Genomic DNA, 12,167 nt, shown 5'->3' on the forward strand with positions numbered 1-12,167 from the left:
AGACCTGGACCTGGGAGCCAGCTCCACGATACTATAAAGACCTGGGAGCCAGCTCCACGTCACTATAAAGACCTGGACCTGGGAGCCAGCTCCACAATACTATAAAGACCTGGGAGCCAGCTCCACGTCACTATAAAGACCTGGACCTGGGAGCCAGCTCCACGTTACTATAAACACCTGTAAGCCAGCTCCACATTACTATAAAGACCTGGACCTGGGAGCCAGCTCCACGTTACTATAAATACCTGGGAGCCAGCTCCACAATACTATAAAGACCTGGGAGCCAGCTCCACGTCACTATAAAGACATGGACCTGGAAGCCAGCTCCACGATACTATAAAGACCTGGGAGCCAGCTCCACGTCACTATAAAGACCTGGACCTGGGAGCCAGCTCCACGTAAATATAAAGACCTGGACCTGGGAGCCAGCTCCACGTAAATATAAAGACCTGGACCTGGGAGCCAGCTCCACGTTACTATAAAGACCTGGGAGCCAGCTCCACGTTACTATAAACACCTGGAAGCCAGCTCCACGTTACTATAAACACCTGGACCTGGGAGCCAGCTCCACGTTACTATAAAGACCTGGGAGCCAGCTCCACGTTACTATAAAGACCTGGGAGCCAGCTCCACATTACTATAAAGACCTGGAAGCCAGCTCCACGTTACTATAAAGACCTGGGAGCCAGCTCCACGTTACTATAAAGACCTGGGAGCCAGCTCCACGTTACTATAAAGACCTGGACCTGGGAGCCAGCTCCGCGTTACTATAAAGACCTGGAGGCCAGCTCCACGTTACTATAAAGACCTGGGAGCCAGCTCCACGTTACTATAAACACCTGGAAGCCAGCTCCACATTACTATAAACACCTGGAAGCCAGCTCCACGTTACTATAAAGACCTGGACCTGGGAGCCAGCTCCACGATACTATAAAGACCTGGACCTGGGAGCCAGCTCCACGTTACTATAAAGACCTGGAAGCCAGCTCCACGTAACTATAAAGACCTGGTAGCCAGCTCCACGTTACTATAAAGACCTGGACCTGGGAGCCAGCTCCACGATACTATAAAGACCTGGACCTGGGAGCCAGCTCCACATTACTATAAACACCTGGAAGCCAGCTCCACGTTACTATAAACACCTGGATCTGGGAGCCAGCTCCACGTTACTATAAAGACCAGGGAGCCAGCTCCACGTTACTATAAACACCTGGAAGCCAGCTCCAGGGTTTTTGTTCATTTCCCCCCTCTAATTAGGAACTGATGTCGGGTGTAATTAATGATCAGGAAGAACAGAAGAGCAGCAGAACTCCAGACCACTCATAGTGAGAATTTAATCTCTTATAGAGATAGAAAATACACATTGCTTTAAAAGTCAGTCCGTTCCTGAACTCATTATTTAATGCATGAAAAGAAGGGACAGGACCGAATGAATGGGAAAAACGAGTGAAAGATGCCTTTTAACTCTGCCATCCTATTGCACCTTGGAGTGATGCATTCTGCCAGCCACCTTGGCTTCATTCCTAATGCACCTTGGAGTGATGCATTCTGCCAGCCACCTTGGCTTCATTCCTAATGCACCTTGGAGTGATGCATTCTGCCAGCCACCTTGGCTTCGTTCCAAATGGCACCCTTATCCCTTTAAAGTCCACTACTTCAGTGAGTAGGGTGTTGTTTGGGACACAGACATTATTTTAGAATAAAAGCACAGGGCCTGTTGCCTTTTATGATGATTCATCTCCTACCGCCAAGGCCTCCCTCTCTCTCTCTTTCTCTCTCTCTCTCTCTCTCTCTCTCTCTCTCTCTCTCACACACACCCAGTCATCAGGCAGAGGAGAGGAATACGTTTAACAAATGTTACCCTCCTCACCCACCAGCCCCTACACCTACATAGTCCCCAACCACAGACAATTTATGATAATATCCACCAGACAAGCAGCATTGGCAGGCAGCACCCAAAGAAAACCGCAGCAGTCACACACACACACACACACACAAACGCGCATAGACACACACACACACACACACACACACACACACACACACACACACACACACACACACACACACACACACACACACACACGGAACAGCAGCAGAACCCAAATACAACTGCAGGTGCTCTTCATTAAAGCTTCTCAGAGAAGACATTTGTAAAAAAATGAGCAGCCAGCCTACAGATTAAAGCTACAGGATTTAAAAGGAAACATTGTCATAATGCTTCTAAATAGTATTGGATATCCCTGTTACATTGTCATAATGCTTCTAAATAGTATTGGATATCCCTGTTACATTGTCATAGTGTAAATAGTATTGGATATCCCTGTTACATTGTCATAGTGTAGATAGTATTGGATATCCCTGTTACATTGTCATAGTGTAGATAGTATTGGATATCCCTGTTACATTGTCATAGTGTAGATAGTATTGGATATCCCTGTTACATTGTCATAGTGTAAATAGTATTGGATATCCCTGTTACATTGTCATAGTGTAAATAGTATTGGATATCCCTGTTACATTGTCATAGTGTAAATAGTATTGGATATCCCTGTTACATTGTCATAGTGTAAATAGTATTGGATATCCCTGTTACATTGTCATAGTGTAGATAGTATTGGATATCCCTGTTACATTGTCATAGTGTAAATAGTATTGGATATCCCTGTTACATTGTCATAGTGTAGATAGTATTGGATATCACTGTTACATTGTCATAGTGTAGATAGAAAGTCTTTATTAGCTGTTCACTCCAGACTGCCTTGAAAAAAATCCCGCCTCCCCCCCAAAAATGTATACAAATCAAATGTACTTGTCTTTTTCTACTAGCACTGACTTTGTTGAGTGGATAATGTACTTGCTACAACTGTAATATGTTGTGGTCTCACCTAGCTATCTTAAGATGAATAAACTAATGTAAGTGGGTATGGATAAGAGCGTCTGCTAAATTACTACACATGTATTGAATGTATTACACCATTATCGTCATGGTGACCAGTCACTGACTATATTAAACCATTATCATCATGGTGACCAGTCATTGACTGTATTAAACCATTATCGTCATGGTGACCCGTCATTGACTGTATTACACCATTATCGTCGTTGTGACCAGTCACTGACTGTATTAAACCATTATCGTCATGGTGACCAGTCACTGACCTTATTAAACCATTATCGTCATGGTGACCAGTCGTTGACTGTATTACACCATTATCGTCATGGTGACCAGTCATTGCCTGTATTACACCATTATCGTAAGTGTAACCGGGCACTGACTGTAATTACACCATTATCGTCAGTGTGACCAGTCATTGAATGTATTACACCATTATCGTCGTGGTGACCAGTCATTGCCTGTATTACACCAGTATCATCATGGTGGCCAGTCATTGACTGTATTAAACCATTATCGTCATGGTGACCAGTCACTGACTGTAATACACCATTATCGTCATGGTGACCAGTCATTGACTGTATTAAACCATTATTGTCATGGTGACCAGTCACTGACTGTATTACACCATTATCGTCATGGTGACCAGTCATTGGCTGTATTAAACCATTATCGTCATGGTGACCGGTCATTGACTGTATTAAACCATTAACGTCAGTGTGACCAGTCATTGACTGTATTAAACCATTATCGTCAGTGTGACCAGTCATTGACTGTATTAAATCATTATCGTCATGGTGACCAGTCACTGACTGTATTAAATCATTATCGTCATGGTGACCAGTCATTGGCTGTATTAAACCATTATCGTCATGGTGACCAGTCATTGACTGTATTAAACCATTACCGTCAGTGTGACCAGTCATTGACTGTATTAAACCATTATCGTCAGTGTGACCAGTCATTGACTGTATTAAATCATTATCGTCATGGTGACCAGTCACTGACTGTATTAAATCATTATCGTCATACAGAAGGACGCATAATAAACAACTGATGATAATGTCCCGTCCTTGCTAACACAATCATCACGATAATCATTATCACAATGCCGGTGTAATCAAGCTATTGATGCAGAAGTTAAACAGCATCATTCATTGGGTGAATTCCGTCAGTGGTTCTGTCAAGAGCTCTGAGCATCATCATCATCATCATCATCATCATCATCGCTCCACTCCAATAACAATTACATGCCAGCATCCCAAATAACATCATATTCTCTATGTAGAGTAGAGCGTTCACTCACTGCTGTACAACGCAGAGAAAAAGACGGTCAATTCAAGAGGGTGCTACTAAATCAACGTCTAAACCTATTTTTCATTTGGCCCTATGTCATTACGAATCACATTCAATTAATCATTTAGATTGTTCTCTACAATATTACAACTTTAACACACTTTTGTTTTAGTTGACCGTGTTGATGAAATAAGAACGTTAATTTGCTGTGACCGTTGCTCGGGGCTCTCGAGTGGCACAGCGGTCTAAGGCACTGCATCTCAGTGCCTAGAGGTGTCGCTACATGACACCCTAGTTCGAATCCAGGCTGTATCACAACCGGCGCACGATTGGCCCGGCGTCGTCCGGGTTTGGCCGGTGTAGGCCGTCATTGTAAATAAGAATTTGTTCTTTAACTGACTTGCTTAGTTAAATAAAAGGTTAAATATATATATTGTTTATATAAAATCGTTTAGACTGCACCACTCTTGGTTGTATCTCTTCCATATTTGGTGTTGTGGGAGGTAACTATGAGGAGGTATTTCCAATGGTTGGACCAATCAAAGAGGACTGTTTGTTTTTCCTGACGGAATTTTCGGTTGGATGGAAATATTTATTTAAAACATTGAATTAATTCATCCTTTTAGGGGTGAGCACCCGATATAGTTCACTACTTTTGACCAGTGTCCATAGGGCTCTGGACTAAAGTAGTGCACTAGGGAATAGGGTGCCATAGGCCTCTGGTCTAAAGTAGTGCACTAGGGAATAGGGTGCCATAGGGCTCTGGTCTAAAGTAGTGCACTAGGGAATAGAGTGCCATAGGGCTCTGGACTAAAGTAGTGCACTAGGGAATAGGGTACCATAGGGCTCTGGTCTAAAGTAGTGCACTATGTAGGAATAGGGTGCCATAGGGCTCTGGTCTAAAGTAGTGTACTAGGGAATAGGGTGCCATAGGGCTCTGGTCTAAAGTAGTGCACTAGGGAATAGGGTGCCATAGGGCTCTGGTCTAAAGTAGTGCACTATATAGGGAATAGGGTGCCATTTGGGACGCATAGGTCTTAGCAAAATGATATATATGTTAAATAGAGACGAAACAGTTTTCACTGTATGATTTTGCAGCAGAAGGTTGTGGTTTAGATACCAGCTGGTGGTTGGAGACAGAGACTAAATCCAAGGGGTCATAATGACACACACACACACACACACACACACACACACACACACACACACACACGGAGACACACACACACACACGGACACACACACACACACGCGAACGCAAAGACACGCACACACACGGACACACAAACAAAGTTTGCCATAATGATGCCCTCTTAGAGAGGTGACTGTCTGACTGTTGCTTTCTCACGCCTCCTAAACTCTGAAACACAGAAAGAGACACACACACACACACACACATACACACACACACACACACACACACACACACACACACACACAACATCCAACACGTAATTTGTTTCTACACAAGATGGAGTCTTTGTCAGTAATGTTCTTTCTCTTCTTCTGTTTACTGGTATAGAGGGCCCTCTTCTAGACAGTTGATTACTGGTATAGAGGGCCCTCTTCTCAACAGTTGATTACTGGTATAGAGGGCCCTCTTCCAAACAGTTGATTACTGGTATAGAGGGCCCTCTTCTAGACAGTTGATTACTGGTATAGAGAGGCCCTCTTCTCGACAGCTGATTACTGGTATAGACGGACCTCTTCTCGACAGCTGATTACTGGTATAGAGGGCCCTCTTCTAGACAGTTGATTACTGGTATAGAGGGCCATCTTCCAGACAGTTGATTACTGGTATAGAGGGCCCTCTTCTCAACAGTTGATTACTGGTATAGAGGGCCCTCTTCCAAACAGTTGATTACTGGTATAGAGGGCCCTCTTCTAGACAGTTGATTACTGGTATAGAGAGGCCCTCTTCTCGACAGCTGATTACTGGTATAGACGGCCCTCTTCTCGACAGCTGATTACTGGTATAGAGGGCCCTCTTCTAGACAGTTGATTACTGGTATAGAGGACCCTCTTCTAGACAGTTGATTACTGGTATACAGGACCCTCTTCTAGACAGTTGATTACTGGTATAAAGGGCCCTCTTCTAGACAGTTGATTACTGGTATAGAGGGCCCTCTTCTAGACAGTTGATTACTGGTATAGAGGGCCCTCTTCTCGACAGTTGATTATTGGTATAGAGGGCCCTCTTCTAGACAGTTGATTACTGGTATAGAGGGCCCTCTTCTCGACAGCTGATTACTGGTATAGACGGCCCTCTTCTCGACAGTTGATTACTGGTATAGAGGATCCTCTTCTAGACAGTTGATTACTGGTATAGAGGAACCTCTTCTAGACAGTTGATTACTGGTATAGAGGGCCCTCTTCTAGACAGTTGATTAATGGTATAGAGGGCCATCTTCCAGACAGTTGATTACTGGTATAGAGGGCCCTCTTCTAGACAGTTGATTACTGGTATAGAGGGCCCTCTTCTAGACAGTTGATTACTGGTATCGAGAGCCCTCTTCTCGACAGTTGATTACTGGTATAGAGGGCCCTCTTCTCGACAGTTGATTACTGGTATAGAGGACCCTCTTCTAGACAGTTGATTACTGGTATAGAGGACCCTCTTCTAGACAGTTGATTACTGGTATAGAGGGCCCTCTTCTAGACAGTTGATTACTGGTATAGAGGGCCCTCTTCTAGACAGTCGATTACTGGTATAGAGGGCCCTCTTCTAGACAGTCGATTACTGGTATAGAGGGCCCTCTTCTAGATAGTTGATTACTGATATAGAGGTTCCTCTTCTCGACAGCTGATTACTGGTGTAGAGGGCCCTCTTCTCGACAGTTGATTACTGGTATAGAGGGCCCTCTTCTCGACAGTTGATTACTGGTATAGAGGGCCCTCTTCTCGACAGCTGATTACTGGTATAGAGGGCCCTCTTCTCGACAGTTGATTACTGGTATAGAGGGCCTTCTTCTCGACAGCTGATTACTGGTATAGACGGCCCTCTTCTCGACAGCTGATTACTGGTATAGAGGGCCCTCTTCTCGACAGTTGATTATTGGTATAGAAGGCCCTCTTCTAGACAGTTGATTACTGGTATAGAGGGCCCTCTTCTAGACAGTTGATTACTGGTATAGAGGGCCCTCTTCTAGACAGTTGATTACTGGTATAGAGGGCCCTCTTCTAGACAGTTGATTACTGGTCTCGAGAGCCCTCTTCTCGACAGTTGATTACTGGTATAGAGGGCCCTCTTCTCGACAGTTGATTACTGGTATAGAGGGCCCTCTTCTAGACAGTTGATTACTGGTATAGAGGACCCTCTTCTAGACAGTTGATTACTGGTATAGAGGACCCTCTTCTAGACAGTTGATTACTGGTATAAAGGGCCCTCTTCTAGACAGTTGATTACTGGTATAGAGGGCCCTCTTCTAGACAGTTGATTACTGGTATAGAGGGCCCTCTTCTCGACAGTTGATTACTGGTATAGAGGGCCCTCTTCTAGACAGTTGATTACTGGTATAGAGGGCCCTCTTCTCGACAGCTGATTACTGGTATAGACGGCCCTCTTCTCGACAGTTGATTACTGGTATAGAGGATCCTCTTCTAGACAGTTGATTACTGGTATAGAGGAACCTCTTCTAGACAGTTGATTACTGGTATAGAGGGCCCTCTTCTAGACAGTTGATTACTGGTATAGAGGACCCTCTTCTAGACAGTTGATTACTGGTATAGAGGGCCCTCTTCTAGACAGTTGATTACTGGTATAGAGGGCCCTCTTCTAGATAGTTGATTACTGATATAGAGGTTCCTCTTCTCGACAGCTGATTACTGGTATAGAGGGCCCTCTTCTCGACAGTTGATTACTGGTATAGAGGGCCCTCTTCGACAGTTGATTACTGGTATAGAGGACCCTCTTCTAGACAGTTGATAACTGGTATAGAGGACCCTCTTCTAGACAGTTGATTACTGGTATAGAGGGCCCTCTTCTAGACAGTTGATTACTGGTATAGAGGGCCCTCTTCTAGACAGTCGATTACTGGTATAGAGGGCCCTCTTCTAGACAGTTGATTACTGGTATAGAGGGCCCTCTTCTAGATAGTTGATTACTGATATAGAGGTTCCTCTTCTCGACAGCTGATTACTGGTATAGAGGGCCCTCTTCTCGACAGTTGATTACTGGTATAGAGGGCCCTCTTCTCGACAGTTGATTACTGGTATAGAGGGCCCTCTTCTCGACAGCTGATTACTGGTATAGAGGGCCCTCTTCTCGACAGTTGATTACTGGTATAGAGGGCCTTCTTCTCGACAGCTGATTACTGGTATAGACGGCCCTCTTCTCGACAGCTGATTACTGGTATAGAGGGCCCTCTTCTAGACAGTTGATTACTGGTATAGAGGGCCCTCTTCTAGACAGTTGATTACTGGTATAGAGGGCCCTCTTCTAGACAGTTGATTACTGGTCTCGAGAGCCCTCTTCTCGACAGTTGATTACTGGTATAGAGGGCCCTCTTCTCGACAGTTGATTACTGGTATAGAGGGCCCTCTTCTAGACAGTTGATTACTGGTATAGAGGACCCTCTTCTAGACAGTTGATTACTGGTATAGAGGACCCTCTTCTAGACAGCTGATTACTGGTATAGAGGGCCCTCTTCTCGACAGTTGATTATTGGTATAGAAGGCCCTCTTCTAGACAGTCGATTACTGGTATAGAGGTTCCTCTTCTCGACAGCTGATTACTGGTGTAGAGGGCCCTCTTCTCGACAGTTGATTACTGGTATAGAGGGCCCTCTTCTCGACAGTTGATTACTGGTATAGAGGGCCCTCTTCTCGACAGCTGATTACTGGTATAGAGGGCCCTCTTCTCGACAGTTGATTACTGGTATAGAGGGCCTTCTTCTCGACAGCTGATTACTGGTATAGACGGCCCTCTTCTCGACAGCTGATTACTGGTATAGAGGGCCCTCTTCTCGACAGTTGATTATTGGTATAGAAGGCCCTCTTCTAGACAGTTGATTACTGGTATAGAGGGCCCTCTTCTAGACAGTTGATTACTGGTATAGAGGGCCCTCTTCTAGACAGTTGATTACTGGTATAGAGGGCCCTCTTCTAGACAGTTGATTACTGGTCTCGAGAGCCCTCTTCTCGACAGTTGATTAATGGTATAGAGGGCCCTCTTCTCGACAGTTGATTACTGGTATAGAGGGCCCTCTTCTAGACAGTTGATTACTGGTATAGAGGACCCTCTTCTAGACAGTTGATTACTGGTATAGAGGACCCTCTTCTAGACAGTTGATTACTGGTATAAAGGGCCCTCTTCTAGACAGTTGATTACTGGTATAGAGGGCCCTCTTCTAGACAGTTGATTACTGGTATAGAGGGCCCTCTTCTCGACAGTTGATTACTGGTATAGAGGGCCCTCTTCTAGACAGTTGATTACTGGTATAGAGGGCCCTCTTCTCGACAGCTGATTACTGGTATAGACGGCCCTCTTCTCGACAGTTGATTACTGGTATAGAGGATCCTCTTCTAGACAGTTGATTACTGGTATAGAGGAACCTCTTCTAGACAGTTGATTACTGGTATAGAGGGCCCTCTTCTAGACAGTTGATTACTGGTATAGAGGACCCTCTTCTAGACAGTTGATTACTGGTATAGAGGGCCCTCTTCTAGACAGTTGATTACTGGTATAGAGGGCCCTCTTCTAGATAGTTGATTACTGATATAGAGGTTCCTCTTCTCGACAGCTGATTACTGGTATAGAGGGCCCTCTTCTCGACAGTTGATTACTGGTATAGAGGGCCCTCTTCTCGACAGTTGATTACTGGTATAGAGGACCCTCTTCTAGACAGTTGATAACTGGTATAGAGGACCCTCTTCTAGACAGTTGATTACTGGTATAGAGGGCCCTCTTCTAGACAGTTGATTACTGGTATAGAGGGCCCTCTTCTAGACAGTCGATTACTGGTATAGAGGGCCCTCTTCTAGACAGTTGATTACTGGTATAGAGGGCCCTCTTCTAGATAGTTGATTACTGATATAGAGGTTCCTCTTCTCGACAGCTGATTACTGGTATAGAGGGCCCTCTTCTCGACAGTTGATTACTGGTATAGAGGGCCCTCTTCTCGACAGTTGATTACTGGTATAGAGGGCCCTCTTCTCGACAGCTGATTACTGGTATAGAGGGCCCTCTTCTCGACAGTTGATTACTGGTATAGAGGGCCTTCTTCTCGACAGCTGATTACTGGTATAGACGGCCCTCTTCTCGACAGCTGATTACTGGTATAGAGGGCCCTCTTCTCGACAGTTGATTATTGGTATAGAAGGCCCTCTTCTAGACAGTTGATTACTGGTATAGAGGGCCCTCTTCTAGACAGTTGATTACTGGTATAGAGGGCCCTCTTCTAGACAGTTGATTACTGGTATAGAGGGCCCTCTTCTAGACAGTTGATTACTGGTCTCGAGAGCCCTCTTCTCGACAGTTGATTACTGGTATAGAGGGCCCTCTTCTCGACAGTTGATTACTGGTATAGAGGGCCCTCTTCTAGACAGTTGATTACTGGTATAGAGGACCCTCTTCTAGACAGTTGATTACTGGTATAGAGGACCCTCTTCTAGACAGTTGATTACTGGTATAAAGGGCCCTCTTCTAGACAGTTGATTACTGGTATAGAGGGCCCTCTTCTAGACAGTTGATTACTGGTATAGAGGCCCTCTTCTCGACAGTTGATTACTGGTATAGAGGGCCTTCTTCTCGACAGCTGATTACTGGTATAGACGGCCCTCTTCTCGACAGCTGATTACTGGTATAGAGGGCCCTCTTCTCGACAGTTGATTATTGGTATAGAAGGCCCTCTTCTAGACAGTTGATTACTGGTATAGAGGGCCCTCTTCTAGACAGTTGATTACTGGTATAGAGGGCCCTCTTCTAGACAGTTGATTACTGGTATAGAGGGCCCTCTTCTAGACAGTTGATTACTGGTCTCGAGAGCCCTCTTCTCGACAGTTGATTACTGGTATAGAGGGCCCTCTTCTCGACAGTTGATTACTGGTATAGAGGGCCCTCTTCTAGACAGTTGATTACTGGTATAGAGGACCCTCTTCTAGACAGTTGATTACTGGTATAAAGGGCCCTCTTCTAGACAGTTGATTACTGGTATAGAGGGCCCTCTTCTAGACAGTTGATTACTGGTATAGAGGACCCTCTTCTAGACAGTTGATTACTGGTATAAAGGGCCCTCTTCTAGACAGTTGATTACTGGTATAGAGGGCCCTCTTCTAGACAGTTGATTACTGGTATAGAGGGCCCTCTTCTCGACAGTTGATTACTGGTATAGAGGGCCTTCTTCTCGACAGCTGATTACTGGTATAGACGGCCCTCTTCTCGACAGCTGATTACTGGTATAGAGGGCCCTCTTCTCGACAGTTGATTATTGGTATAGAAGGCCCTCTTCTAGACAGTTGATTACTGGTATAGAGGGCCCTCTTCTAGACAGTTGATTACTGGTATAGAGGGCCCTCTTCTAGACAGTTGATTACTGGTATAGAGGGCCCTCTTCTAGACAGTTGATTACTGGTCTCGAGAGCCCTCTTCTCGACAGTTGATTACTGGTATAGAGGGCCCTCTTCTCGACAGTTGATTACTGGTATAGAGGGCCCTCTTCTAGACAGTTGATTACTGGTATAGAGGACCCTCTTCTAGACAGTTGATTACTGGTATAGAGGACCCTCTTCTAGACAGTTGATTACTGGTATAAAGGGCCCTCTTCTAGACAGTTGATTACTGGTATAGAGGGCCCTCTTCTAGACAGTTGATTACTGGTATAGAGGGCCCTCTTCTCGACAGTTGATTACTGGTATAGAGGGCCTTCTTCTCGACAGCTGATTACTGGTATAGACGGCCCTCTTCTCGACAGCTGATTACTGGTATAGACGGCCCTCTTCTCGACAGCTGATTACTGGTATAGAGGGCCCTCTTCTA

Source organism: Oncorhynchus nerka, linkage group LG16 (genome assembly GCF_034236695.1).
Source record: "Oncorhynchus nerka isolate Pitt River linkage group LG16, Oner_Uvic_2.0, whole genome shotgun sequence".
Lineage (NCBI taxonomy): Eukaryota > Metazoa > Chordata > Actinopteri > Salmoniformes > Salmonidae > Oncorhynchus > Oncorhynchus nerka.